The following is a 26,641-nucleotide window of genomic DNA, read 5'->3' on the forward strand; positions in this document are numbered from 1 at the left end:
GAGAGTAAATAAGGAAACCAATTAGCATGCAACTATAATAATCTAAATGTGGTACAGATAATTGTGGTCTCTAAATATTTCATGTGCTGTCCTACATTTCCCAGCCTGCATTGCACTTAAGTTGGAGCCATGTAGCTAGCTCTGACCAACAGGCTGTGATCAAAAGTGATAAAGTCATTTCTAGTCCACCTGGCCAACTTCAAAGCCACTGTGCAGATATTATAGCTACAAGATGGAAGAGGATCACAGCTCAAACCACACTGGACTTTACGTAAGCCACAGTAAACCTTTGCTGTGCAAAATTACTGAGATTAGAAGGTTAATGTGTTACTCTAGAGCTTACTGTGACTAAAACAATGAATAAAAGATGAAAATGGCCTGGACTGGAAATGGGGTGGGAGATAAAGAAGAGACGAAGATAAGAGGATGGACTCAAGGTTGACTTTAAAGTAGATAGGACTTGAAGAAGCATGATGTTGAAGTAAGCATGCGGAAATCAAAGATGACCTTAAACATTGTTTCATTAAATTTTGCTCCAGTCAGAAAACTTCCCTATAACATGCAACTTTGCTGGGTTGTCAAACTGATTATTAGCTCATGGAAATAGAGAAAAATAAAAGTTTATGGAGTTAATGTTATTGTACTTCTAGTAAAAATACTGATACTGAAACTAATTTTACAAAAATCATTTTTATGTTCACATGTGACATTAAATTATCCTAACAGAAAAAGTAGTAATATCAGATTTAATTTAAGTAAACTAAATAATACTGGGGCTTTGTAATAAGTGAAATGAATTTTCTGTAAAGGATACCGTATTCTACATTTTAACAGGAGTAAAATCTGTTTGCTATGCTTAAAAATGGTAACCAATCTTTTCCATCAAAAATGTTCTCTTGCTTGAAAAAATGTCTTTCTAAAAAATAACTATGGTTGTAAACATGTTACAGATAAGTATATGGCTCATTCAAAGGAGATTGACACCTGTTGTACCTCAAACACAAAACGTTTTATGTAAACAATTTATATAACCAATTATGTAATGGCTTATATCTTAGAGTGTAACCAATCAGAACACAGCTGATGCAACAACAAACTAATAAGAATGTGAGGCAAACCCAGAGTGTCTAGACTCCTCAGTTAGCATATAAGCCTGGCCTGCCAGGCCACTGAGAAGATTTACTCCCTACATCTCTCTGGAGTGTGTTGAACTGAACAAAGACCAGCACATGCCCTGATCGTCACTGGAAATAGGAGCCCCTACTTCTAGTGAAGATCAGGGCAAATACATCCATGAGTGGAGACCACCTGGACAGTAAGACTAGTCAGTCCTCAGAAAGGCAGCACATGCCTTCAATCCTCATCCTTACTTGTTTGCAGTCACCACTTAACTTACTGATGGAAATAAGTACAAGCTGTTTAAACCAAGTGGTTTTCAGTACAATTTCTCTTGGTACTAACTTCTGGTCAACATCATGAATCTACATCACTGTTTTGTTGTTGTTGTTTCGTTTGTTTTGTTCTCTCTCTACATCACTGTTTTAACCTTGAAGTGTAGTTTGTTCCTGAGAATAAGACAGAGCTTTCTAATATTATACCTTAAGTTACCAAGACTTAAAGAAAAACTTGTATAATTTTGCCTTTAATAGAGTTTGTTAGCTTAGTAATAAAAATGAATTAACTATGATTTAAAAAATAAAAAAATAAGATTCAACTGTAAAAAATTATAATTCCAAGAAAAATAAGTTTTATCCTGGGGAAAATTACATTAAATTAGGCCAAACTTCTCCACTGGTGTTTGACACCTAGGAAGAGCTTAGTCTTCCCTGAAATTTGATTCCTTTAGACCAGGGGATAGCAAATTTTTCTGTAAGGAGGCAGACAGGAAATATTTGTTTTGTGGCCACAGGGTCTCTTTAATAACTACTCAACTCTCCTGTTATAGCATGAGAGCAGTCATAAATGAATGGGTGTAACGATGTTTCAATAAAACTTTGTCTACAAAAACAGACAATAGGCCAGATTTGGTCCATGGGCCATAGTTTTCCAATTCCTGATATAGAACATGTTTTCATATGCTTCCTATGCTTCCCAAGGGATTATGACTTCCTTTAATGAAGTGTCTTTTTAAATCTTTTGCTCATATTTAATTGGCTACCTTCTTGTTCATATAAGACTGTCAGACTGTATGTATTGGAAATACTTATAGCTCCCAATCTGTAGCTGGCCTTTCATTTTCCTAAAGGTGTCTTTTGAGCAGCAAAAGATTCTAATTTTGATGAAGTCCAATTTTTCAAACCTCCCTTTTATAGATAGTTCTTTTTATGTCCTAAGAAATATTTGCTTAACATGAAGTCATAAAGATTTATTCATGTTTCTAAAATATCAAAAAGTTTTAGAGTTTTTACTTTTAGATCTATAATCCAATTCAAGTCAAGCTCTGTGTATTGGTCCAGGTAAGGGTCCAGATTCATTATTTTCTATAGGATATCTAGTTCCTGAACCATTTGTTGAAAAGATTCTATAATCCTTTAATAGAAAAAAAAAAAAAAACTATCCTTGAATAGATAAAAGACTATCTATATGAATACTACATGTTGTATATACACTTACCACACAGAGAGCACTTAGGATATCTATCTACCTACCTATGTCAACACCATGACCCAATATGACACTATTATTGTAGTTTAGAGTAATTCTTAAAATCCAGTAAATTCTTCAACTTTGTTATTTCTCAATATTGTTTTGACAATTCTAAATTTGAGAATCAGCTTGTCAATCTCTTAAAAAAAAAAAGAGCAGCATTTTGATAAGGATTTCATTGCATCCATGGATCTATTGGTGGCGAATTAACACAACACTGAATCTCCTAATCAATGTATAAGGTATTATTTCTCTGTGTATTTATGTACTGGTAATTTCTCTCAGCTATGTTTTGTAGTGTTTTAAAATTTTATCTCTATGTATTTCATGTTTATGGAAGCTAGTATATAGCATTCATAAATTGTTTGGATGATAGTATATAAAAATACAGTTGATTTTTATGTGGTGACCTTATATACTTTGACCTTGTTAAATTCACTTAGTAGTTTTAGTATCTTCCTCATAACAAAGTCCTTAGGATTTTCTATGTATATTATCATGTCAACTGCAAATAAAGACAGTTTGATTTATTTTTAATCTGGATTCCTTTTATTATTTTTCTTATCTTACTGCACTGGCTATGAATTCCAGTATCACATTAATTATAAGCTGTGTGAATGGACATCCTTACCTTCTTCCTAATCTTACAGAGAAAGCATTCAGTCTTTCATCATTAAATGTAATGTTAGCTGTATACTTTTTATAAATGTCCTTTATCAGATTGAAGAAGTTTCTGTCTATTCTGGGTTTGTTGTGAATTTTTATCATGAGTAGGTTCGAATTTTGTCAAACAGTTTTTTGGTATCTCTGGAAATTATCATATGCTGTTTCTCCTTTTTTCTTTGATTGGTTTTAAATGTTAAAATCAACCTTGCTTCCTGGCATAAACCCCTTTGGTCATGACGCATTTTGTAATATGTTTTGCTAGATTCTGTTTGCTATTTCATTAGGGATATTTTGCATCTACAGTCTAAAGAGATATTGATCTATTTTCCTGTAATGTCTTTATCTGATTTTAAAATCAAGCTAATGCTGAACTCATAAAATGAGTCAAGAAGTGTTCCCTCCTCTATTTTTGGAAGGAGTTTGTATAAGATTGTAATTGTTTACTCCTTAAGTTTCAATAAAATTAATCAGTGAAGCCATCTTGGCTTGGAGTCTCCTATAGGGAAAGTTTTTAATTATTAATTTATCTAATTGACATAAGGTTTTTCAAGTTTTCTATTTCTTCTTCTGTCAGTTTTGGTAATTTGTGTCTTTCAAGCACTTAGTCCATCTAAGTTATTGAATTTACTGGCATGTAATTGCTCATACTATTCCCTGATTATTCTATTAATGCCTATAATATCTACAGTGATGTTTTTCTTTCCTGCTATTCGTAATTTTTTTCCTGATCGATCTAGCTGGATATTTAATATTTAATCTTTTCAAAGAACCAGCTTTGGTTTCACTGATTTTTCTCTGTTGCTTTTGTGTTTTATATTCATTGATTTCACTTTTTATCAGTTCTTCCTTCTTGCTTTGGATTTAAGTTGCTCATGTTTTGCAGCTTCTTAAGAGGGAGGCTTATGCCATAAACTTTACACCTTCCTTCTTTTCTAATATAAGCATTTATAACCATAAATTTTCGTGTAAGCATTGCATCCCACAAAATTTGATATGCTGTATTTTCATTATCATTCCATTAAGATCACTTTATAGATTCTCTTGTGATTTTTTCTTTGATCTAAGCATTACTTGGAAATGTAGAGTTTAATTTCCATATATTTTTAGATATAAATATTTGCCATTTCCTACTACTTCTTCCTTCCATTGTGTAGAACTGAGTTTTCACTCAGTATTATTTCCTTTCAGCCTGAAGATCATTTTAAGATTTCTTATAATATAGGTATTGCTTCCCCATATAAAATGTTTTTTTTCCTCCTCTTAATGCTTTTAAGATTTTTTTCTATATCACTAGAACTTGGTGATTTGACTACAACACACTGTGGTGTGGTTTTGTTTGTAATCCTGCTTGTGATTTATTGGGATTCTTAGATCTGTAGTTTTATGATTTTTCCTTTTAAGTCCTTGAGCATACTTACCATATTTGAGATATTTTAAAGTCTTTGCCAACTAATCTCATCTCTGTCATTCCTGTCTGTTTCTATTGATGATTTTTCTCCTCCTTTGTATGTCTAGTAGTTCGTGTGTATGTATACATATGTATATGTATGTATGTAAATATACACACATTTATTATGGACACTATGAATATGATATTGTTGAATTTCTGGGTTTTATGGTCTTCCTTTAAAGAGTGATAAATTTTGTTTCAACAGGTTATTAAATTACTTAACATTCAACTTCACTCTTTTCAGCTTCCTTCTAAGATTTGTTAGAGCACGTATAGAGTAGCCATTAGTCATCAGGTCAGACTCAGCCTTACTCTTTGAGGTGTGACCAATCTGGGGTCTCTACTGAATGCTCCAGATGTTCAACAAAGTCTCTCCACTCTGCTTGTTCAGAACTCAAACATCTCTTAACCTTGTATGAGCATTGGAAGTTGTTCAGATTACATTTCCTAATAACTTTTTGTGTGCCCTTATGGAGTTTCACCTACACGCACAGAGCTTAGTATTTAACAAAGGTCTCAAGGCGACCACATGAAGATTTATGATGCTCTTTCTTTGCATACATAGGTCCCTCCTCTTTAGTATTCTGATCTAACGATTCCAGCTATCTCATCCTCCCCAAATCTAATCTTTATTTCAATCAAGCAGGACCATTGTGCTCTACTTGGCTTTCCTCTCCTTGCACCAGATATCTGAAAGTGCCTCCAGGCAGAAAACCAGGGCAATCACAGGGCTCACCTCATCTGTTTCTCTCTTCTCAGGAATCACTGAACCTCTGACCTCTGCTGCCATTTTCTGAAAATAATGACTGTTTCATATATTTTTGTCTAGATATTTACCAAATATCTAGAAAGCCAAAGAGAAAGAACAGCACAAGTGACTCCACTCCATTATGGTTAGAAATCAAAGAACTTTTATATGTGTTTGTGTGTGTGTGTGTGTGATCTCTCTAAAATGTTTCTATTTTGTTTCAAATATTTCATATTCAAAATTTCACTGCCTTTTTAAAAAAAACTACAGTTGCAGTTTAAGACCAGAATCTTAACAACAACAACAACAACAAAATTGAAAGTGCTTCATGGATTCCTTTTTTGGGTGTTCCTGGACTATTTCATGAAAGCAGAGCTGTTTATCCATCTTATGTCACACATCTATCTACCTTTCAACTGTTATATAAGAAAAACAGTTAATTTATGTGTTTGAGCCACTATAGTTTTAAGTCTCTTTTTTTACAACTTAGGCTTTATGCTAAATGTTATAGAAATTCTTAGGACCAATACAGTGGGTTATAAGATAAATCCAAAGCATTTCTATTAACTTAGAGGTAGGACAGAAAGCAGATAGGAAAGAGACATAGGTTGTTGATCCTTTCTATACTATACTATACTATATATACTATCCTAGCAAAATATGACCATTTAAAAGAGAAACCAAGTGCCTACCAAGACTGTAGTTCTAGCAGAAGCAGCTAGAAAAAGTCATAATGTTGTAATGAATTGACTATTACTTGTCGTTTTAAGCCTGATAAATGAATGAATTTAGGCAAGAATTAGTTCATTTACAAGCAGAGAAAAAAAAGAATACAACTCTGCTTAGGAAGGCTCTCTCTGACTACAGCCTACTTCTAACTTAATGGATAATCCAATAATACAGGGTACCTTGAAGGAATAGAAAAGCCAGTTGCTTCTCTACAGCTAACAACAAAAAAATGTATTCCAACAATCTCTCTTAAGAGTTCTAAGCCACATAACGAGAGCCTGCCTAGGAGCAAAAGTCAGATTAACCCCTACCCAAATGTACTGTTTCAGGTGGCCACAAGGTATCAGTTATTAAGTTAAGGGAGAGTTGGATGGTCTGAGGAAATAACTAGTAAAGTAACTAGTTTGTAGGCTTAGCAATTATGAGCAAGTGAGATCTTTGGTATTGGTATTTTCACATATAGCTGACTGGAGGCAAACAGAATTGAAACCTACATTTTTGAGGCAACTCTATTAGCAAAAAATACCACAAGCCTAGCATGCTCTACCCAGGGAGCTTAAGTTTGCACTGACAGGACACAGGGTGAGAATCCAGTGCAGCCTCAAATAAGGGTATGTTCTCCAACACCCATTTCCGATATAGACACAAAGGATAATAGATAAGGAATAATTCCCAAAAAAGCAAAGTCAGGGACTATGGAAAACAAAGGACAAAGGAGCTTCTCTCAGAAAGCAGAATTAGGATCCTATCAAGACCTTACTCCACTTCCAAAGCAAGAAGTCTTATTAATTATTGTAAGGACCAGGAACTTTCATGTGTATCCCATCCTTCTCTCTTCCCAGTAGGAGTTTTATTGTAGCTTTCCTGTCCCTACTTCAACATACATACAAGAAACAAGGCAAGAGCAATAGAAAAGTTGTCTGTGGGTTTATGGGTTACCGCATATAAGGAACCACATCTGGAACTGAAAGAGAGGACTTTACTCCACCTGTTGAATGTGGCTTTGAGTCACAATCTTAATATATTGTGCAATTCTGCCTAGAAATCTGGCAAAACCCAATTTGTCATCTATCTAAACTGAAATTTTCAGTATTAGTTTAAAGAATTCATACATTAGATTGGCATATTTGGTCTTGCTCTCCTACCATCTATCAGCCCCTCCCCTTCAAAGAAAGGAAGAGAGAAAGAAAAAATGGAGAGGTTGGGGAATACTTATACATTCTATCAGTACCACCCCCCTCTTTCTCTTGTATGAAAAGAATTTTGAAAGTTAATAGTCTGTTAAATTGTCTTATCTGTATTTTTAAAATCCTCACACAACATCAAAATTAACAATTAGGGACATACAAATAAAGGAAGTAAATGATTTCTAAACTAATCAAAATATATTTGCTAAAAGAACAGTCTGAAGTCATGCACATCATTAGTTCAACAAGCACTGTGTGTATGTGTGTGTGTGTGTGTGTGTGTGTGTGTGGTACATGCACGTGTTTATATGTGTGCATGACTCTTTTGTTCAGGAAGCCAGGACATGGTGTAGTGTTTCCAAACTATACATTGCATAAGGGCCTGGCTGAAAGGGCAAGCAGGACTAATTCAGCAAGAGTTTTGTACTCCAAGCTCTGCAATTACAAATCTAAATCTACTCAGAGGATGTAGCATTTTTTTCTACTGCACACAAAAGGGCTTGGGATAGCCCTACCAGCCACTATGATGAGTACTGAAAATAAATGAGATAAAAGAGGATTAGACTACCCTTGTTACTCAAAAAGGTGGCTACCACTAACTCAGAATTGAGTACAGGCATTTCTGCTATAACAGCATATATGCATTCCTAAATAACTCCATGTTCTGTAAAATAAAAAGAGCTAAACCTATGGAAAAAGTAGAATTAGAGTGAGAGGACTCAAAATCTATGGAATAAGGACTATGGAGTCCTAACAAAACCATAACAAGCCGTATAAAAATATGAGTATAGTTGAGTTTCCACTGGCATTTGTATTAAGTCAGTCCATCCTTTAAAGCTTCATTTCCTGGAGCTCGTTTTTTCCTTTGATGTGGGTCCTTGAAGACATTCACTTCAAATAGAGACCAATTTAACAAAAATTAAAAATATCGTCTGGAGATAGTTCCTTTGTATTAAAAAGAAATTCATTGATAAAGGCTATCTTTACAACTTCTTCAACAAAACTTGCAACTTCCTCAGATCTTTTAACATAGTAGAATATACAGCAATTTTTTGTTAAAATTGTTAAGGTGCCAATAAACCAGCACCTTATTTTATTATAGAAGGTTACTTTTACAGAATATTCAGCATTTTTCTTATACTACTAACGCTTTCTCTTTAGTTGTGAAAAAGCTTGCCCCTGATCTTTCCAAAACAATAACAGGTTCGAACTTGTTTGGGGGGAAAAAATCCAAGCCGAATTCCACATATTATTGACATCATTCCCCTGTATGCCAAATGTTAAAAGAAAACAATTTTCCTTCTCTGAAAAATTAAGTCAGAAACTTAGATATACATAAAGAGAAGAAGTACACTGGAGAATAACTAAGGGTAAAATAAGTTTTATTTTTCTTATTCTTAATGGATCTAACAGATAATGGATTTGTTTGTTCAAAATAACAATGGAAACAATGTAACCAATTAGGTATGCACATGTGTGTGTGCTTATAAATGCCTACATATGCTTACATGTATAAATGAAATGAACGACAGGAGTGATACAAGGGACAAAGACAACAGGATTTTTTGTTATTATAAGGTACTTGCAGTAACTGGGAAGAGTTATAGTATTATTTGAAAGTAAAGGTGGATTAGCTATAAAAATACATTGCAAACTCTAGGGTAACAACTAAAAAAGATAAATAAGAAGTATAACTGATATGCTAAGACAGGAAAGAAAGTAGAATTGTATAAAAGGTTCAATTAAAATTGCAAAAGGCAAAAAACTACAAAAGGCAGAAAATATATGGAAGACAAAAATGGGAGAAAAGAACATGAGCAACAAATAGGAAACAGTGACAAATATGGTAGATATTAAGCTACTATATCAATAATCATTTTAAACACCAATGGTCTGAATACATTCATTAAACGACAAAGATTGTCAGAGTGGATCAAAACACAAGACCCAACTAAACGTTGTCTACAAGAAACCCACTTTAAATATAAAGACACATATAGGTTAAAAGTAAGAGGGCAAAGTAGAAGGACCCTAAGCTTATCTCCTCTCATGAGAACACCAAAATCACAACAATCTGCAGAACAACCACCCTCTACAACTAAAGACATAAAGATGGAAACACAACAAGACTTGTAGGAGGGGCAGACTCATGATATCATCAAATCCCATACCACCGGTGGGTGACCCACAAACTGGAGAATAACTATATTACAGAGGTTCTCCCACAGGAGAGTTCTGAGCCCCATGTGAGTCCCCCCTATCTAGGGGCCTGGCACCAGGAAGAGGAGCCCCCAGAGCATTTAGTTTTGAAGGCCAGTGGGGCTTGATTGCAGGAGCTCCACAGGCTTGGGGGAAATAAAGACTTCACTCTTAAAGGGCACACACAAAATCACACACACCAGGACTAAGGGCAAAAGCAGTAATTTTATGGGAGCCTGGGCCAGACCTACCTGTTGGTTTTGGAGGGTCTCCTGGGGAGGTAGGGGGTGGCTGTGGCCCACTCCAGGGTCATAGACACTGGTGGTGGATATATCAGGGAGCATTCATCAGCAAGTGAGCTCTCTAGGAGGCTGGCATTTTGGCACCAAGACCTGACCCCACCCAACAGCCTGCAGGCTCCAGTGCTGGGATGCCTCAGACCAAACAACAAACTGGGTGGGAACACAGCCCCACCAATCAGCAGTCAGGCTACCTAAAGACTTCCTAAGCTCACAGTCACATCTAGATATGCTCCTAAATACAGCCCTGCCCACCAGAGGACCAAAACCCAGCTCCACCCAAATGCAGGCCAGACACTAGCCTGGGACCAGCTGGCTCCTGGACCTTGGGTGTCGAGAGGGAAGTGCACTCCTGGGATGCATAGCATGTTTCCTATAGAGGGCCTCTTCTCCATGGTCAAGAAATGTAACCAACCTACCACATACATAAAAATACAAATAGCAATTTACATAAAATTAGGCGACAGAGTAATATGTCTCAGAAAAGGAATAAGATTAAACCACAAAAGAAGAACAAAGTGACATGGAGATACGCAGTCTCCCTGAGAAACAGTTGACAGTAATGATCATAAAGATGATCAAAGAACTTGGGAGGAGAATGGATGCATAGAGCAAGAAATTAGAAGTTTTTAACAAAGAGTTAGAAAATATAAAGAACAAAACAGAATTGTAAAATATGGGACTTCCCTGGTAGTCCAGTGGTTAAGACTGTGTGCTCCCAATGCAGAGGGGCACGGGTTCAACCCCTGGTCAGGGAACGAAGATTCCTGCATGCTGCACAGTGTGGCCAAAAAAAAAAAAAAAAATTGAAGAATAACTGAAATGAAAAATACACTAGAAGGAATCAAGAGTAGACTAAATGAGGCAGAAGGACAGATCAGTGAGATGGAAGACAGAGTAGTGGAAATCACTGCCGCTGAATAGAAATAAAAAAGAATGGAAAGAAATGAGGACAGTTTAAGAGACCTCTGAGACAACACGAAGCATGCTAATATTCACATTATAGGGATCCTAGAAGGAGAAGAGAAAGAGAACGGGCCTCAGAAACTATTTGAAGAGATAATAGCTGTAAACTTCCCTATCCTGGGGATGGAAACAATCACCCAAGTCTAGGAAGTGCAGCGTCCCATGCAGAATTAACCCACAGAGGAATATACCACAACACATTGTAATCAAAATGACAAAAATTAAAGATAAAGAGAGGATATTAAAAGCAACAAGGGAAAAGCAACAAATAACATACAAGGGAACTCCAATAAGGCTATCAGCTGATTTTTCAGCAGAAACTCTGCAGGCCAGAAGGGAGTGACATGATATACTTAAAGTGATGAAACAGAAAATCCTACAACCAAGAATACTCTACCCAACAAGACTCTCATTCAGATTTGATGGAGAAATCAAAAGGTTTACAAACAATCAAAAGCTAAAAGAATTCAGGACCACCAAACCAACTTTATAGCAAATGCTAAAGGAACTTCTCTAGGCAAAAAAGAAAAGGTCACAACTAGAAACAAGAAAATTACAAACTGGAAAAGCTCACTGGTAAAGACCAACATAGAATAAAGGTAGGAAATAATCCACACACAAAGCTAGTAGGGAAGTTAAAAGACAAAAGTAGTAAAATTATTTGTATCCACAATAAGCAGTTAAGGGATACACAAAACAATTAGATGTAAAATATATCGAAAACAATAATCATAAAGGGAGAACAGTACAAATGCAGGGTATCTAAAATGTGTTTGAAATTAAGAGATCAGCAACTTAAAATAAGCACATAAAAATATACACTCCTACATAAAAACCTCATGATAACCACAAAACGAAATCTATAATAGATATACTCACAAAAAAGAAAAAGGAATCCAAACATAACACTAAAGACAATCATCAAATCACAAGAGAAGAGAGTAAAAGAAGAAAGGGGGGGAAAAGACCTACAAAAACAAATCCAAAACAATTAACAAAATGGGAATAGAAACATACATATTATTAATTACCTTAAATGTAAATGGACTAAATGCTCCAACCAAAAGACACAGACTGGCTGAATGGATACAAAAACAAGGCCCATATATTTGCTGCCTACAAGAGACTCACTTCAGATCTAGAGACACATACAGAATGAAAGTGAGGGCACGGGAAAAGGTATTCCATGCAAATGGAAATCAAAGGAAAGCCAGAGTAGCAATACTTACATCATAACAAGTTGACTTTAAAATACTGTCACAAGACAAAGAAGGACACTACATAATGACCAAAGGATCAATCCAAGAAGAAGATATAACAATTGGAAATATATATATGCACCCAACATAAGAGCACCTCAATAGATAAGGCAAATGTTAACAGACATAAAAGGAGAAATTGATAGTAACACAATAATAGTGGGGTGACAGTAACACCCCACTTACATCAATGGACAGATCATCCACACAGAAACTCAGTAAGGAAAGGCAAGCCTTAAATGACCCATTAGACCAGATGGACTTAATTGATATTTATAGAGCATTCCATCCGAAAGCAGCAGAATACACATTCTTTTCAAGTGCAAATGGAACATTCTCCAGGACAGATAACACCCTGGGCCACAAAGCAAGCCTTGGTAAATTTAAGAAAACTGAAATCATATCAAACATCTTTTTGGACCACAACACTATGAGGCTAGTAATCAACTACAAGAAAAAAAAAAAACTGCAAAAAACACAAACACATGGAGGCTAAACAATATGCTTAACTAAACAACCAATGGATCATTGAAGAAATCAAAGAGGAAATCAAAAAATACTTAGAGACAAATGAAAATGAAAACACAACAATCTAAAACCTATTGGATGCAGCAAAAGCAGTTCTAAGAGGGTGGTTTATAGCAATACAACCGTACCTCGGGAAACAAGAAAAATCTCAAATAAACAACCTAAACTTACGCCTAAAGCAACCAGAGAAAGAAGAACAAAACCCAAAGTTAGTAGAAGAAATCATAAAGATCAGAGCAGAAATAAATGAAATAGATATTAAAATAAAAAACAGAAAAGATCCATGAACCTAAAAGCTGGTTCTTTGAAAAGGTAAACAAAATTGATAAACTGTTAACCAGACTCATCAGGAAAAAGAGAGGGTCCAAATTAATAAAATCAGAAATGAAAAAAGAAGAAGTTACAACTGACACCACAGAAATAGATTGGATCATAAGATGCTACAATAAACAACTATACACTAATAAAATGGACAACCTAGAAGAAATGGATAAATTCTTAGAAAGGTACAATCTCCCAAGACTGAACCAGAAAGACACAGAAAATATGAACAGACCAATTACCAGTAATGAAATTGAATCAGTAATTAAAAACTCCCAGCAAGCAAAAGTCCAGGAACAGATGGCTTCACAGGTGAATTCTACCAAATATTTAGAGAAGAGTTAACATCTATCATTCTCAAACTATTCCTGAAACTGCAAAGGAAGGAACACTTCCAAACTCACTCTATGAGGCCACTATCACCCTGACACCAAACCTAGACAAAGATATCACAAAAAAAGAAAATTATAGGCCAATATCACTGATAAAAATAGACTAAAAATCCTCAGCCAAATACTAGCAAACCGAATCCAACAATACATTAAAAGGATCATACAACATAATCCACTGGGATTTATCCCAGTGATGCAAGGATTTTTCAATATCTGCAAATAACTGAATCTGATACACCAAATTAACAAACTGAAGCATAAGAACCATATGATCATGTCAATAGATGCAGAAAAAGTTTTTGACAAAATTCAACATTCATTTACGATAAAAACTTCAGTAACCAGGCATAGAGGCAACTGACCTCAACATAATAAAGGCCATATATGACAAACCCACAGCTAACATCATACTCAATGATGAAAAACTGAAAGCATTTCCTCTAAGATCGGGAACAAGACTAGACTGCCCACTCTCACCACTTTTATTTAACATAGTTTTGGAACTCCTAGCCACAGCAATCAGAGAAGAAAAAGAAATGAAAGGAATCCAAATTGGAAAGGAAGAAATAAAACTGTCGCTGTTTGCAGATGACATGATGCTATACACAGAAAATTCTAAAGACACTACCAGAAAACTACTAGAGCTCATCAATGAATCTGGTAAAGCTGGAGGATACAAAATTAATATACAGAAATCTGTTGCATTTTTATACTCTAAAAGAGAAAGTAAGGAAACAACCATAATACTCTGATGAAAGAAATTGAAGATGACACAAACAGATGGAAAGATATACCACGTTCTTGGATTGGAAGAATCAATGCTGTTAAAATGACCATACTACCAAAGGCAATCTACAGATTCAATGCAATCCTTAGCAAATTACCAATGGCACTTTTCACAGAACTAGAGCAAAAAAACTTTGAAATTTGTATGGAAATACAAAGACCCCAAATAGCCAAAACTATCTTGAGAAAGAAGAATGGAGCTGAAGGAATCAGGCACCCTGACTTCAGACTAAACTACAAAGCTACAGTAATCAAAATAGTATAGTACTGGCACAAAAACAGACACATAGATCAATGGAACAGGATAGAAAGCACAGAAATGAACCCACACACTTATGGTCAATTAATTGACAACAAAGGAGGCAAAAATATACAATGGGGAAAAGACAGTCCCTTCAATAAGTGATGCTGGGAAAACTGGACAGCTACATGTAAAAGAATGAAATCAGAAAATTCTCTAACACCATATACAAAAACTCAAAATGGATTAAAGACCTAAATGTAAGACCAGATACTATAAAACTCTTAGAGGAAAATATAGGCAGAACACCCTTTGACATAAATCATAGCAATATCTTTTTCGATCTGTCTCCTAGAGTAATGGAAATAGAAACAAAATAAACAAATGGGACCTAATGAAACTTAAAAGCTTTTGCATACCAAAGGAGACCATAAACAAAACAAAAAGACAACCTACGGACTGGGAGAAAATATTTGCAAATGTTGCTACCAACAAGGGATTAATTTCCAAAATATACGAACAGCTCATACAGCTTAATGTCAGTAAAACAAACGACCCAATCGAAAAATAGGCAGAAGACCTAAATAGACATTTCTCCAAAGAAGACATACAGATGACTAACAGGAACACGAAAAGATGCTCAATATCACTAATTATTAGATTAATGCAAACCAAAACTACAATGAAGTATCACCTCACATCAGTCAGAATGGCCATCATTAAAAACTCTATGAATAATAAATCCTGGAGAGGGTGTGAAGAAACAGGAACTCGCCTATAGTGTTGGTGGGAATGTAAATTGGTGCAGTCACTATGGGGAACAGTATGTAAGTTCCTTAAAAAACTAAAAATAGAGTTACCATATGATCCTGCAATCCCACTCCTGGGCATATATCCAGAGAAAACTTTAATTTGAAAAGATATATGCACCCAGTGTTCATAGCAGCACTATTTACAATAGCCAAGACATGGAAGCAACATCGACAGATGAATGGATAAAGAAGATATGGTATATATATACACAATGGAATATTACCCAGCCATAAAAAAGAATAAAATAATGCCATTTGCAGCAACATGAATGGACCTAGAGATTATCATATTAAGTGAAGTAAGTCAGACAGAGTTAAGACAAATATCATATGATATCACTTATATGTGGAATCTTTAAATATGATACAAATGAACTTATTTACAGAACAGAAATAGACTCACGGACACAGAAAACAATTTTATGGTTACCAAAAGGGAGGGGGAGAGATAAATTAGGAGTTTGGGATTAACATATACACACTACTATATACAAAATAGGTAAACAACAAGGACCTACTGTATAGCACAGGGAACTATACTCAATATCTTGTAATAACCTATAATGGAAAATAATCTAATATATACATATATATATATATATATATATATATATATATATGACTCAATCACTTTGCTGTACACTTGAAAGTAAGACAACATTGTAAATTAACTATACTTCAATTAAAAAAAATAATTTTTTTATGTACAAGGTTAACAGGTCCAGAGGGAGAATTGTAACCATTAATCTCACTAATAAATAACTGCTATGCTTAAAGAAAAAAAAAAAAACTAAACTGAAGAGACAGAGAAAGTTAGGCCATGCTAACACTAATCGAAAGAAAGTGGGAGTAGGTATGTTAATTTCAGACAGAGCAAACTTCACAGCAAGAAAAGTTATCATGGATAAAGAGGGGTATTACATAATAATAAAAGGGTCAACACTTCAAGAAGGTAACAATCCTTAATGTGTATGCATCTAACAAAGAGCATCAAACTATGTAAGGCAAAACTGATAGATGACTGCAAGAAGAAATAGATGAATCCACTATTATACTGGAGACTTTAACATTCCTTCTATCAGAAATGTGCAGATCCAACAGGCAGAAAATCAGTAAAGACAGAGATGAACTCAACAGCACCAGTAATCAGCTGGATATAATTGACACCTATAGCCTACTTCATCCAACAACAGCAGATTACACATTTTTCTCAAGCTAACATTAAACATTCACCAAGAGAGACCATATTCTGGGCCATAAAACACACTTCAACAAGTTTTAAAAAACAGAAATTGTATAATGTCTGCTCTCAGACCACAGTGGAATTAAATTAGAAATCATTAACAGAAAGGTTAACTGGAAAATCCCAAAATACTTGGAGATTAAACAACACACTTTTTTTTTTATTAGAAACAGTTATTTAATTTTAATATGCACTGTATTTTTTAATGATTTTGCTTGTCAGAGTATTTTGCCTGGTTTACACAAAAGAATCCTATTGAATACAGAAGTATTTTGCCTGTAAATTTAAAGTAAATGCAATAAAAGCTAGAATGAGGGGCTTCCCTGGCGGTCCAGTGGTTAAGACTCCGCACTTCCACTGCAGGGGGCGTGGGTTAGATCCCTGGTAGGGGAACTAAGATCCCACGTGCCGCGCGATACGGCCAGTAAAGAAATAAATAAATAGAAGCTAGAATGATTTATTAACAAGAAGGTGCTTAAGCTATTTCTCATGATACCAAGAAGAAAGGAAAAAAATTGAAGAGAAAGGAGGATATATGAAAAGAAAAATAAAAAGTGGTGTGGAGGGAGTTTGTATTCAAAAGAACAATTTTAGAGTATCATCAACACGTTTAATAAAGTTAGAAGGAAGAGTTGGTAGAAATTGAGAATATCTACCAATATATAGCTGTACAAAGGGGGTACGTAGTGTTCTAAATGATGTCGATCAACCTGAAAATATTGATAATAGAGTAAAATATCTTCTTTTGGGGGGGGCAAGATAATTGTCTGGAAAGATACTTGGTCTTCAGCTAGTTAATCTAGATTCTAGATTCTAAAAAGACAGCCACAGAGCCAGACATTTTTCGGAATCAACCTTTTTGACAGATAAATTGCTATAAACTAAGAAACTTTTTAAAAAGAAAATTTCATGAAATTTTATACCTGCATAGCCATTCACTTCAATGTTTTCTACCATCTGCAGCTGTGTCATGATTGTATCATAAAATAAGTGATACATTTTTGACCCAGAGGCATCAAGAAAAAGCTCTTGCAAGGCAAGGTACAAAAGTTAAGGAGGCACTCACTCTCAATGGCTGAATCTTCACATACACTAGCTTGTAAGTGAATGCCTCCTTAAATTTTGCACCCAGGGCTTTGATTCCTTCATCCTTGTGTTGGCCCTCCTGTTGTTTTGTTTCATTCTATCAGTACTTCAGAGTGGCCAGGGTTTTGTTAGGTCTTTTGGAATAACTCCACTTAAAAAACATGGCTAAAATACTCCTTAGCCACATAAATGACTAAAATTTAAGTTAAACGTAAAAATGTGCTCTAAAGGACTTTTGATTATCTCGTGTTACAGATAATTCAGATTAAGGGTACTTAGGAAGCACACCTGAGGTCTCTTACTTCTCCAGTTCTGTTTAGTAGTTACGCAGAGGTTGATCTTCATTGGGAGGGGAGGAATTAAGCCTTGGGGCAGCCTCTCTAGGGCAGGCTGATTGGGTGGCTCTGTCTCACCTTTCCATCAAATACTTTTGAAACCGGAACTAGCTCCATTTTACTACTGAGACCCAGCTGGCCAATGAGCTTTGAGATGGGGCTATGTATAACTACTCTTCCCTCTCTCCTATGCTTGTAGCCCCACCATGCTGAGGAAACAACACACTTTTAATTAATACATGGGGTAAAGAAGAAATTTCAGTAGAAATTTTAAAATACTATGAATGAAAGGAAAATGCAAATACAAGTCTCAAAATCTGTGGGATACAGTGGAAACAGTGCTTACAGGGAAAAGCATCAGAGAAAAAACAGAATTTACAGCATTAAATTCATACATTAGAAAATAAGAGAGATCTAAAAATCAACCATCTAAGCTCCACTTTAGGAAACTAGAAAAAGAGGAGCAAGTTAAATCCAAAGTAAGTAGAAGAAAAGAAATAATAAAAATCTGAGCAGAAATCAATGAGACTGAAAACACGAAATCAACTGAGAAAAATCAACAAAACCAAAAAATGGTTCTTTGAAAAGATCAGTGAAGTCAATAAGCCTTTGTCCAGGATAACTAGAATTAAAGAGAGATGACAGAAATTACCAATATCAGAAATGGAAGAGGAGACTTCACCACAGATCCTATGAACCCTAAACGGATAATAAAGGAGTATCATGAACAACTCTAAGTCCACTAATTTGATAATGTAGAGGAAATGGGCCAATTCCTTGAAGGGTACAATCTGCCAAATCTCAAACAAGAAGAAATAAACAATCTGAATAGGCCTGTATCTGTTAAAGAAATTAAATCAATAATTAGTAAACTTCCAAAACAGAAAGCAGCAGGCCCAAATGGGTTCACTGATAAATTCTACCAAAAATTTAAAGAAGAAATATTACGAATTCTCTAGAGTCTCTTTCAGAAGATAGAAGGAGAGGGACTACTTCCTAACTCATCTATGAGGTCAGCATTACCCTAATACCAAAACCAGATAAAGCTATTACAAGAAAACTACAATCTCATGAAGATAGACACAAAGAGCCACAAAATGTTAGCAAATTGAATTTAAAAATGTATAAAAAGACTTACATACCATAACCAAGTGGGATTTATCCTAGGTATGCAAAGCTGGTTCAACATTCAAAATCAATTAATGTGATCCATCATATCAACAGGCATCATATTATCATATCAATATCACATCATTACATCATATCACATCAAAGAGAAAACAATCACATGATCATACCAATAGGTGCAAAAATAGCATTTCACAAAGTACAACACATACTCACAATAAAAACTCTTAGTAAACTAGAAAAAGAGGGAATTTCCTCAACCTGATAAAGATTATCTACCAAAAACCTACAGCTACATCATACTTAATTGTAAGATAGTAGAACCTCTCCCACTAAGATCAGGAACAAGACAAGATATCCTCTCATCTGTCCTTTTCAACATTGTACTAGAAATCGTAGCTAAAGCAATAAGACAAGAAAAGGAAATAAAAGATATACAAGTTTGTAAGGAAGAAATAAAACTCTGTTCACAGATGACATGATTATCTATGGGAAGGATCCAAAAGAATCATTTTTTAAAAGCCTACAACAAATAAGCAATTACAGCAAGGTTGCAGGATACAAAGTTGATATACAAAAGTCAACTGCTTTCCCATATACCAGCAGTAAAGAAGCAGAATTTGAATTAAAAGCACATTACCATCCCCAAAAATGAAATCTAAGGTATAGATCTTACAAAATATGTATAAGATCTATATGAGGAAAACAACAAAACTATGATTAAAGATATCAAAGAAGAACTAAAAAATTAGAGAGATATTCCATGTTCATGCATAGGAAGATTCAATATTGTCAGTATACCAGTTTTTCCCAACTGGATCTATAGATTCAATGCAATGCCAATCAAAATGTCAGCAAGCTGTTTTGTGGAAATCAACAAAATGATTCTAAAGTTTATATGGAGAGGCAAAAGACCCATGATAGCCAACAAAATATTGAAGGAGAACAGCAAAGTCAGAGGATTGACACTATCCATATTCAAGACTTAGTATAAAAGCTACAGTAATCAAGACAATGTGGTATTGACAAAAGAACAGACAAAGAGATTAACTGAACCAGATATAGAGCTCCCAAATAAATCCACAAAAATATGGTCAACTGGTTTTTGACAAAGATATGAAAGCAATACAGTGGAGAAAGGGCAGTCTTTTCAATATATAGTGTTGGAAAAACTAGACATCCACATGTAAAAAAAAAAAGAATCTAGACATAGACCTTACACTCTTCCCAAGAATTAACTCAAAAATGATCATAGAACTAAATGTAAAACACAAAACTATAAAATTCCAAAAAAGATAACATAGGAGAAAATCTAGGTGACCTTGCATATGGTGATGACACTTTAGACAAAACAAAGGCATGATCCATGAAAGAAATAATTGATAAGCTAGACTTCATTAAAATTAAAAACTTCTCCTCTGTAAAGGACACTTGAAAGAGAATGAGAAGGCAAGCCACAGACTGGGAGAAAACACTTGCAAAAGATATATATAATAAAGGACTATTATCTGAAATATACAAAGAACTCTTAAAACTCAACCCAATTAAAAAATAGGCAAAAGACTTGAACAGACACCTCACCAAAGAAGATATATATATATGGCAAGTAAGCATATGAAAAGATGTTCAACATCATATGTCATTTGGGAATTGCAAATTAAAACAACAATAAGATACCACTACACATCTGTTATAATAGCCAAAATCCGAAACACTGACAACACCAATGCTGACAAAGGTGTGGAGCAATAGGAATTGTCATTCATTGTTGGCTGGAATGCAAAATAGTATAGCTACTTTGGAAGACAGTTTGGCAGTTTCTTACAAAACTAAACATACTCTTACCATATAATCCAGCAATTGGACTCCTTGGCATCTACCCAAATGAACTGAAAATGTATGTCCACACAAAAACCAGCATGCAGATATTTATAGCAGCTTTATTCATAATTTCCAAACCTAGAAGCAACCAAGACACCTTTCAACAAGTGAATGGATAAATAAACTGTGGTTATAGGCAGACAATGGAATATTATTCAGTGCTAGAAAGAAATGAGCTATCAAGCCAGGAAAATACAAGGGAAAAACTTAAATGCATAGTACTAAGTAAAGAAGCCAATCTGAAAAGGCTACATACTGTATGATTCCAACTATATGACTTTCTGGAAAAGATAAAACTAAGGAGATAGTAAGATTAGTGGTTGTCAGGGGTTATGAGGGAGGAAAGGATGAATAGGCAGAACACAGAGGACTTATAGGGCAGTGAAACTATTCTGTGTGATACTACAATGGTAGGTACATGTCATTGTACATTTGTCCAAACCCATAGAATGTACAATACCAAGAGTAAACCCTAATGTAAACTATGGACTTTGGGTAATAATGATGTGTCTATGGAGGTTCACTGATTGAAACAAATAGTACCACTATGGTGGGGGATGTTGATAGTGGGAGGAGTTTGTATGAGTGGAGGGGGAAAGGGGTATATGGAAACTGTCTGTACTTTCTGCTCAGTATTGCTGTGAACCTAAAACTGCTCCAAAATAAATTTTACTAGTTAAAAAAATAAAACAATGAGCTTATTTTAACTGAAGTATTACTTTCCTCAGCGATGTACCTATGCCACAATATAAAATATTTCTTTACCATTTTGTAGCTATTAATCTGTTTCACAATAACATTTTTGAATTTCTGCTCTTCACTTCCTTTTTGTCACAAATTGTCACTCAACTATCATTGCAATTCCTCTAGGATTGTTTTCCATTCAACTTTTTCTGTTTCCCAACAAGTAAAATAAAACAAATAAAATAAGTCTTCCCCCATCTAGTTATGAAGTGTAGAGAACTTAAAAGGTGATAAATACAAAACAATTTGTCAACTTGATATTATATAAGTATAAAAGTACTCTTATTTGCAATTTATTAATATAATGTTATTCGTCTCTTTACTCTCTGAATGTCACACTGAGCTCATACTCCTATTTATCAAATTTCTCAAAGGGAAATTCATCACCTGTTTTTTTTCTTTCTACTGGCAAAATAGGAAGTGTTTATATAGAAAACTGAGTATTCATTTCTGCAGCTCTGCAAGAAACTATTTACTTAGCTCTTTCCCATCTTTCAATCTAGAGTCACCTCACAACTTATAATTAAACAACTCTCCCTTCTTTCTTAGTAAATATCTGATTTTGTTTAAAAGAATTTCCTTATCAAGACAGCCAATTTACATACTGAAGTAAAAACTAAAAAGAAAATTTGAATACATGGAAACTAATTTGGAAAAATGAAGAGATTTTTCTCCAAACATCCAAGATGGTTGAGTGATTTGGAAGATACTGGCAGATTTCCTCAAATAAGACAAGAAGCCATGTTTCTTCCTTTTTCTTACAACATTGAAGGATCAGAACATGTCTGTGTTAAACTCTATGAGTTTTCCCACATGCATCCTGGAAGAAAGTAACTAATCATCATTTCCCAGAAGAGAAGAAAAAATAAATAAATAAAAGCTAGAACTCTAAGGCCTTACCACCAGATGAGAGGTAACATAATTGTAGCAGAGTGTGTCGAACCCACCCTCACACATACCAGTTCAGCAGACACAGACCTGACTTCCAACTGCCAGCACCTGCATTTCTTTGAGGGCTTTTTGTTGTTGGTGCTTAAGCGGTCTTTGTCACTCAAGTGGCAGAACAGAACTGCCAGGGAATTAATACAACCAGGAATAGTCTTCACCCAGTAACTGACGGGATTTGATGTACAAATACTCCAGCTTCTTCACCTCTCAAATGGTTAACTCAGGCATGTATTTTACACTGGCTCCCCAAGTTTTCCATGGGATATTAAGCTCCAGTCTTCCACAACCATAAACTGCTTAATAAGGCACTCTTTATTGGCTATCAAATCAGTGCCTTATTAGGCATAGGTACTTTATATTTATTATTTCATCTAATCATCTCCAGAACTCTTTAAGGTAGACCAAAAAAGAGGAATCTGATTCAGTGGGTTAAGAATAACCTAACCATTGTTCAGAGTCACAGAGCAAGCCACGACTGTAACACAAGTATATCCAGAACTTGTGCTCCTTCACCAAGGGGACAGAACATGGAGGGGGGAGATTCCATTCACATTATAAGGATTATACCTCAAACCTACAAAAAATATAAAGTCCTCCTGTTTTGCTTTGCAAAGTAAATTGACTTTTTAAAAAAGTGTCTAATGCACACTTGTCTTTCAGCCAAAAGTTATTTTTAAAGTGTATCAGTAATGTCATTATAAACTAATCTACTGTCTACATATAAATATATATTTTAAATAACTGGTAATGGCTAATGTGAGTACTTTCCAATTTCTTAAAACCATCATACTCCTTCACAAGTACATTTCCTGATAAGAGTGATGGAGTGAAGGAATTTGTTTTTCTTATATGGGCTATAAACTAAAAAAAAAAAAGACATTAGTTATTATATAATCTAAGATTTTTAAGATAAACATAATACACGTATCAATTTTACTTATCAAAATTAAAATTTTAAACATTAGAATAAAATAATGACTTTCAAATGTCCATATTTTGGCATATTTTATTCATTCATTCATTCAGCACACACTCATACGGGTTCTAAGATGTATAAGATACATCTTGTGACCAGTTTGTTACTAGAGACCAAGGAAGAAAAGAGGGAAAAATCAAGTAAAGATATACTGCAGAATGGAAGAAGAAAAAATAAAACATATAGAAAGAGAAAATTTTACAGACTGCCAACCTCGATTTTTGTACCTTTACAGCTACATATACAAATACAGAAAAATTCATTCATTCACTCAACAAACACCAAACAACCAATAAAAAGCAGACAGTGCTAGGAACTGGGTATACAATGACAGAAAAAGTAGGACTTGCCTTTAAGTTGCTTAAAATTAAGTTGCATAGCAAAGGAAGCTATCAAAATATCAAAAGGCTGAATACTAAATGGGAAAATATATTTGCAAATGACATATCTGATAAAGGGCTAATATCCAAAATATACAAAGAACTCATACAACTCAACATCAAAAACAAACAAACAAACAACCTGATTAAAAACTGAGCAGAGGACCTGAATAGACATTTTTCCAAAGAAGACATACAGATAGCCAATAGGCACATGAAAAAGTGCTCAGCGTCACTAATCATCAGAGAACTGCAAATCAAAACCACAATGTGCTATCACCTCACACCATTAGAATAGTTATTATCAAAAAGACAAGAAAGGACAAGTGTTGATGAGGATACAGAGAAAAAGGACCCTTGCACTCTGTTGTTAGGAATGTAAATTTGTGCAGCCACTATGGAAAACAGTATGGAGGTTCCTCAAAAAATTAACAATAGAACTACCTTATGATCCAGCAATCCACTCCCTGGTATTCATCCAAAGAAAATGAAAACACTAACTCAGAAAGATATGTGCACCCCCATGTTCATTGCAGCATTATTTACAAGAGCCAAGATACGGAAGCAACCTAAGTGTCCATCCATAGGTGAACGGAGAAGTTTTTTTAAATATATATACACATACATACAATGGAATATTATTCAGCCATAAAAAATGAAATCTTGCCATTTGCAACAATATGGATGACTCTAGAGGGTATTATACTAAGTGAAATAAGTCAGACGAATACCATATGATCTCATATATGAAATCTAAAAAACAAGACAAGCAGAACAAAACAAAAACAGACTAATAAATACAGAGAATAAAAAGGTGGTTGCCAGAGGGGGAGGGTGTGGGGTGGTGGGGGAAAGAAATGAAGGGGATTAAAGAGGTATATACCTCCATTTATTAAACAAATAAAGCACAGAGATGTAATATATAGCATAAGGAATATGGTTGATAATATTGTAATAACTTTGTATGGGGACAGATGGTTACTAGACTTATTGCGGTGATCACTTCAAAATTCATGTAAATGTCAAATGACTACACAGCATACCCAAAACTAACATAATATTGTACATCAATTATATTTCAATAATAAAAAACCCTGCCCATTAGCTCTTCTCAACAACAAAACGTAAATAATTTACAGCATTTACCTACTAAATGTTATTAAATTGAATTACTTCAAAAGCATTATAAATAGAAAACCTGATAAATTTCTGGACTTCTTATAGAACACATTTGCTTAATAATGTGTAAGCATCATTGATATAATGTTGACAAAGTTGGATGGTCCAACAGAAAGCGCATAGGTTTAAAGTTTCACATACATGGGCAAGAAGCCTAGCTCCACCACTTATCTGGCTTTTTGACCACAGGCAAGTCACTTAGCCATGCTGAGCCTTTTTCTTATTAAGCGAAATAAAGATAACAACAATTACCTCCCATGGTTGTTGAAAGGATTAAATAATATATCAAATGTAAAGTAAATAGCACAATGCCAGTTAGAAAAATATGTCCTCAATAACTATTAGCTCTCATTCAAATCCATTTCAAATATAGTGATAACAGAACACCAAAAGCCTGGAATGCTCACTTTGTTTTATATTTTACTCCTCACTATAAAAATTAATATACTGACCTTCTATTTATTAGTAAAAATTAATGTATTCCGCTTCTAATTCTATAATGATTCTCACTTATCTTCGAGAATTTGATAAAAATGAACTTCTTCCTCCCCAAATACCACATATATACACAGTATTTTGCATCAATTTAGGGACATTAACAGATTCTCTGAAAGCTAGATTCGAAACTATATTCTAGCTGGCTGTTTAAAATAAAATTAATTCAAATTAAATAAAATTAAAAATTCAGTTCTGGGCTTCCCTGGTGGCACAGTGGTTAAGAATCCGCCTGCCAATGCAGGGGACATGGGTTCAGGCCCTGGTCCGGGAGGATCCCACATGCCGCAGAGCAACTGAGCCCATGCGCCACAACTACTGAGCCTGCACTTGAGAGCCCGTGAGCCACCACTACTGAGCCCACGTGCCACGAATACTGAAGCCCACGCGCCTAGAGCCCGTGCTCCGCAACAAGAAAAGCCACCACAATGAGAAGCCCGTGCACCGCAACGAAAGAGTAGCCCCAGCTCGCCGCAACTAGAGAAAGACTGCGCGCAGCAATGAAAACCCAACGCAGCCACAAATAAATAAATAATAAATAAATTTAAAAAAAATTCAGTTCTTCAGTTGTACTGGCCACATTTCAAGTGCTCAATAGCCACATGAGGCTAGTGCCTACTGGATAACACAGATATAGAACATTTCCATCATCCCAGAAACTTCTAGCAGAGCTGTTCTGGAGTATTAAAATGGTATGATAAGTAAAACTATTTTTCTCTGTGCTTCTGTTTTGTTTTGTTTTATAAAATATCTAGTTATCTCTCTTTGAAGCAGTTTCCCAAGAGGGTAGAGGCTGTGAATATTTTGCCTATCACTGAATCTCTAGGGTCCAGCACATAAGCATTCAATAGGTATCTAAGAGCTGACATTATAATTTTGTTTTGGTTATATTAATCTAGCAAAAATTGACTAAATTGGTAAAGACCAGAGCTGAAAGTTGTGAATATGAGCATATAAATAGTTAAAAAATTTTTTTTTAAGTAGCAGGTCAATTTATGTGTACTGCCAACTGATAAA

General features: G+C 34.8%; 1 protein-coding gene across 1 annotated transcript in view; it reads right to left on the minus strand.

The window, feature by feature from the left end:
* KANSL1L (KAT8 regulatory NSL complex subunit 1 like) overlaps nucleotides 1-26,641 on the minus strand; it is a 168,708-nt gene that overhangs the window by 112,323 nt on the left and 29,744 nt on the right.

The sequence above is a fragment of the Balaenoptera physalus genome (assembly GCF_965194825.1).
Source record: "Balaenoptera physalus genome assembly, chromosome: 6".
NCBI classification, from domain to species: Eukaryota; Metazoa; Chordata; class Mammalia; order Artiodactyla; family Balaenopteridae; genus Balaenoptera; species Balaenoptera physalus.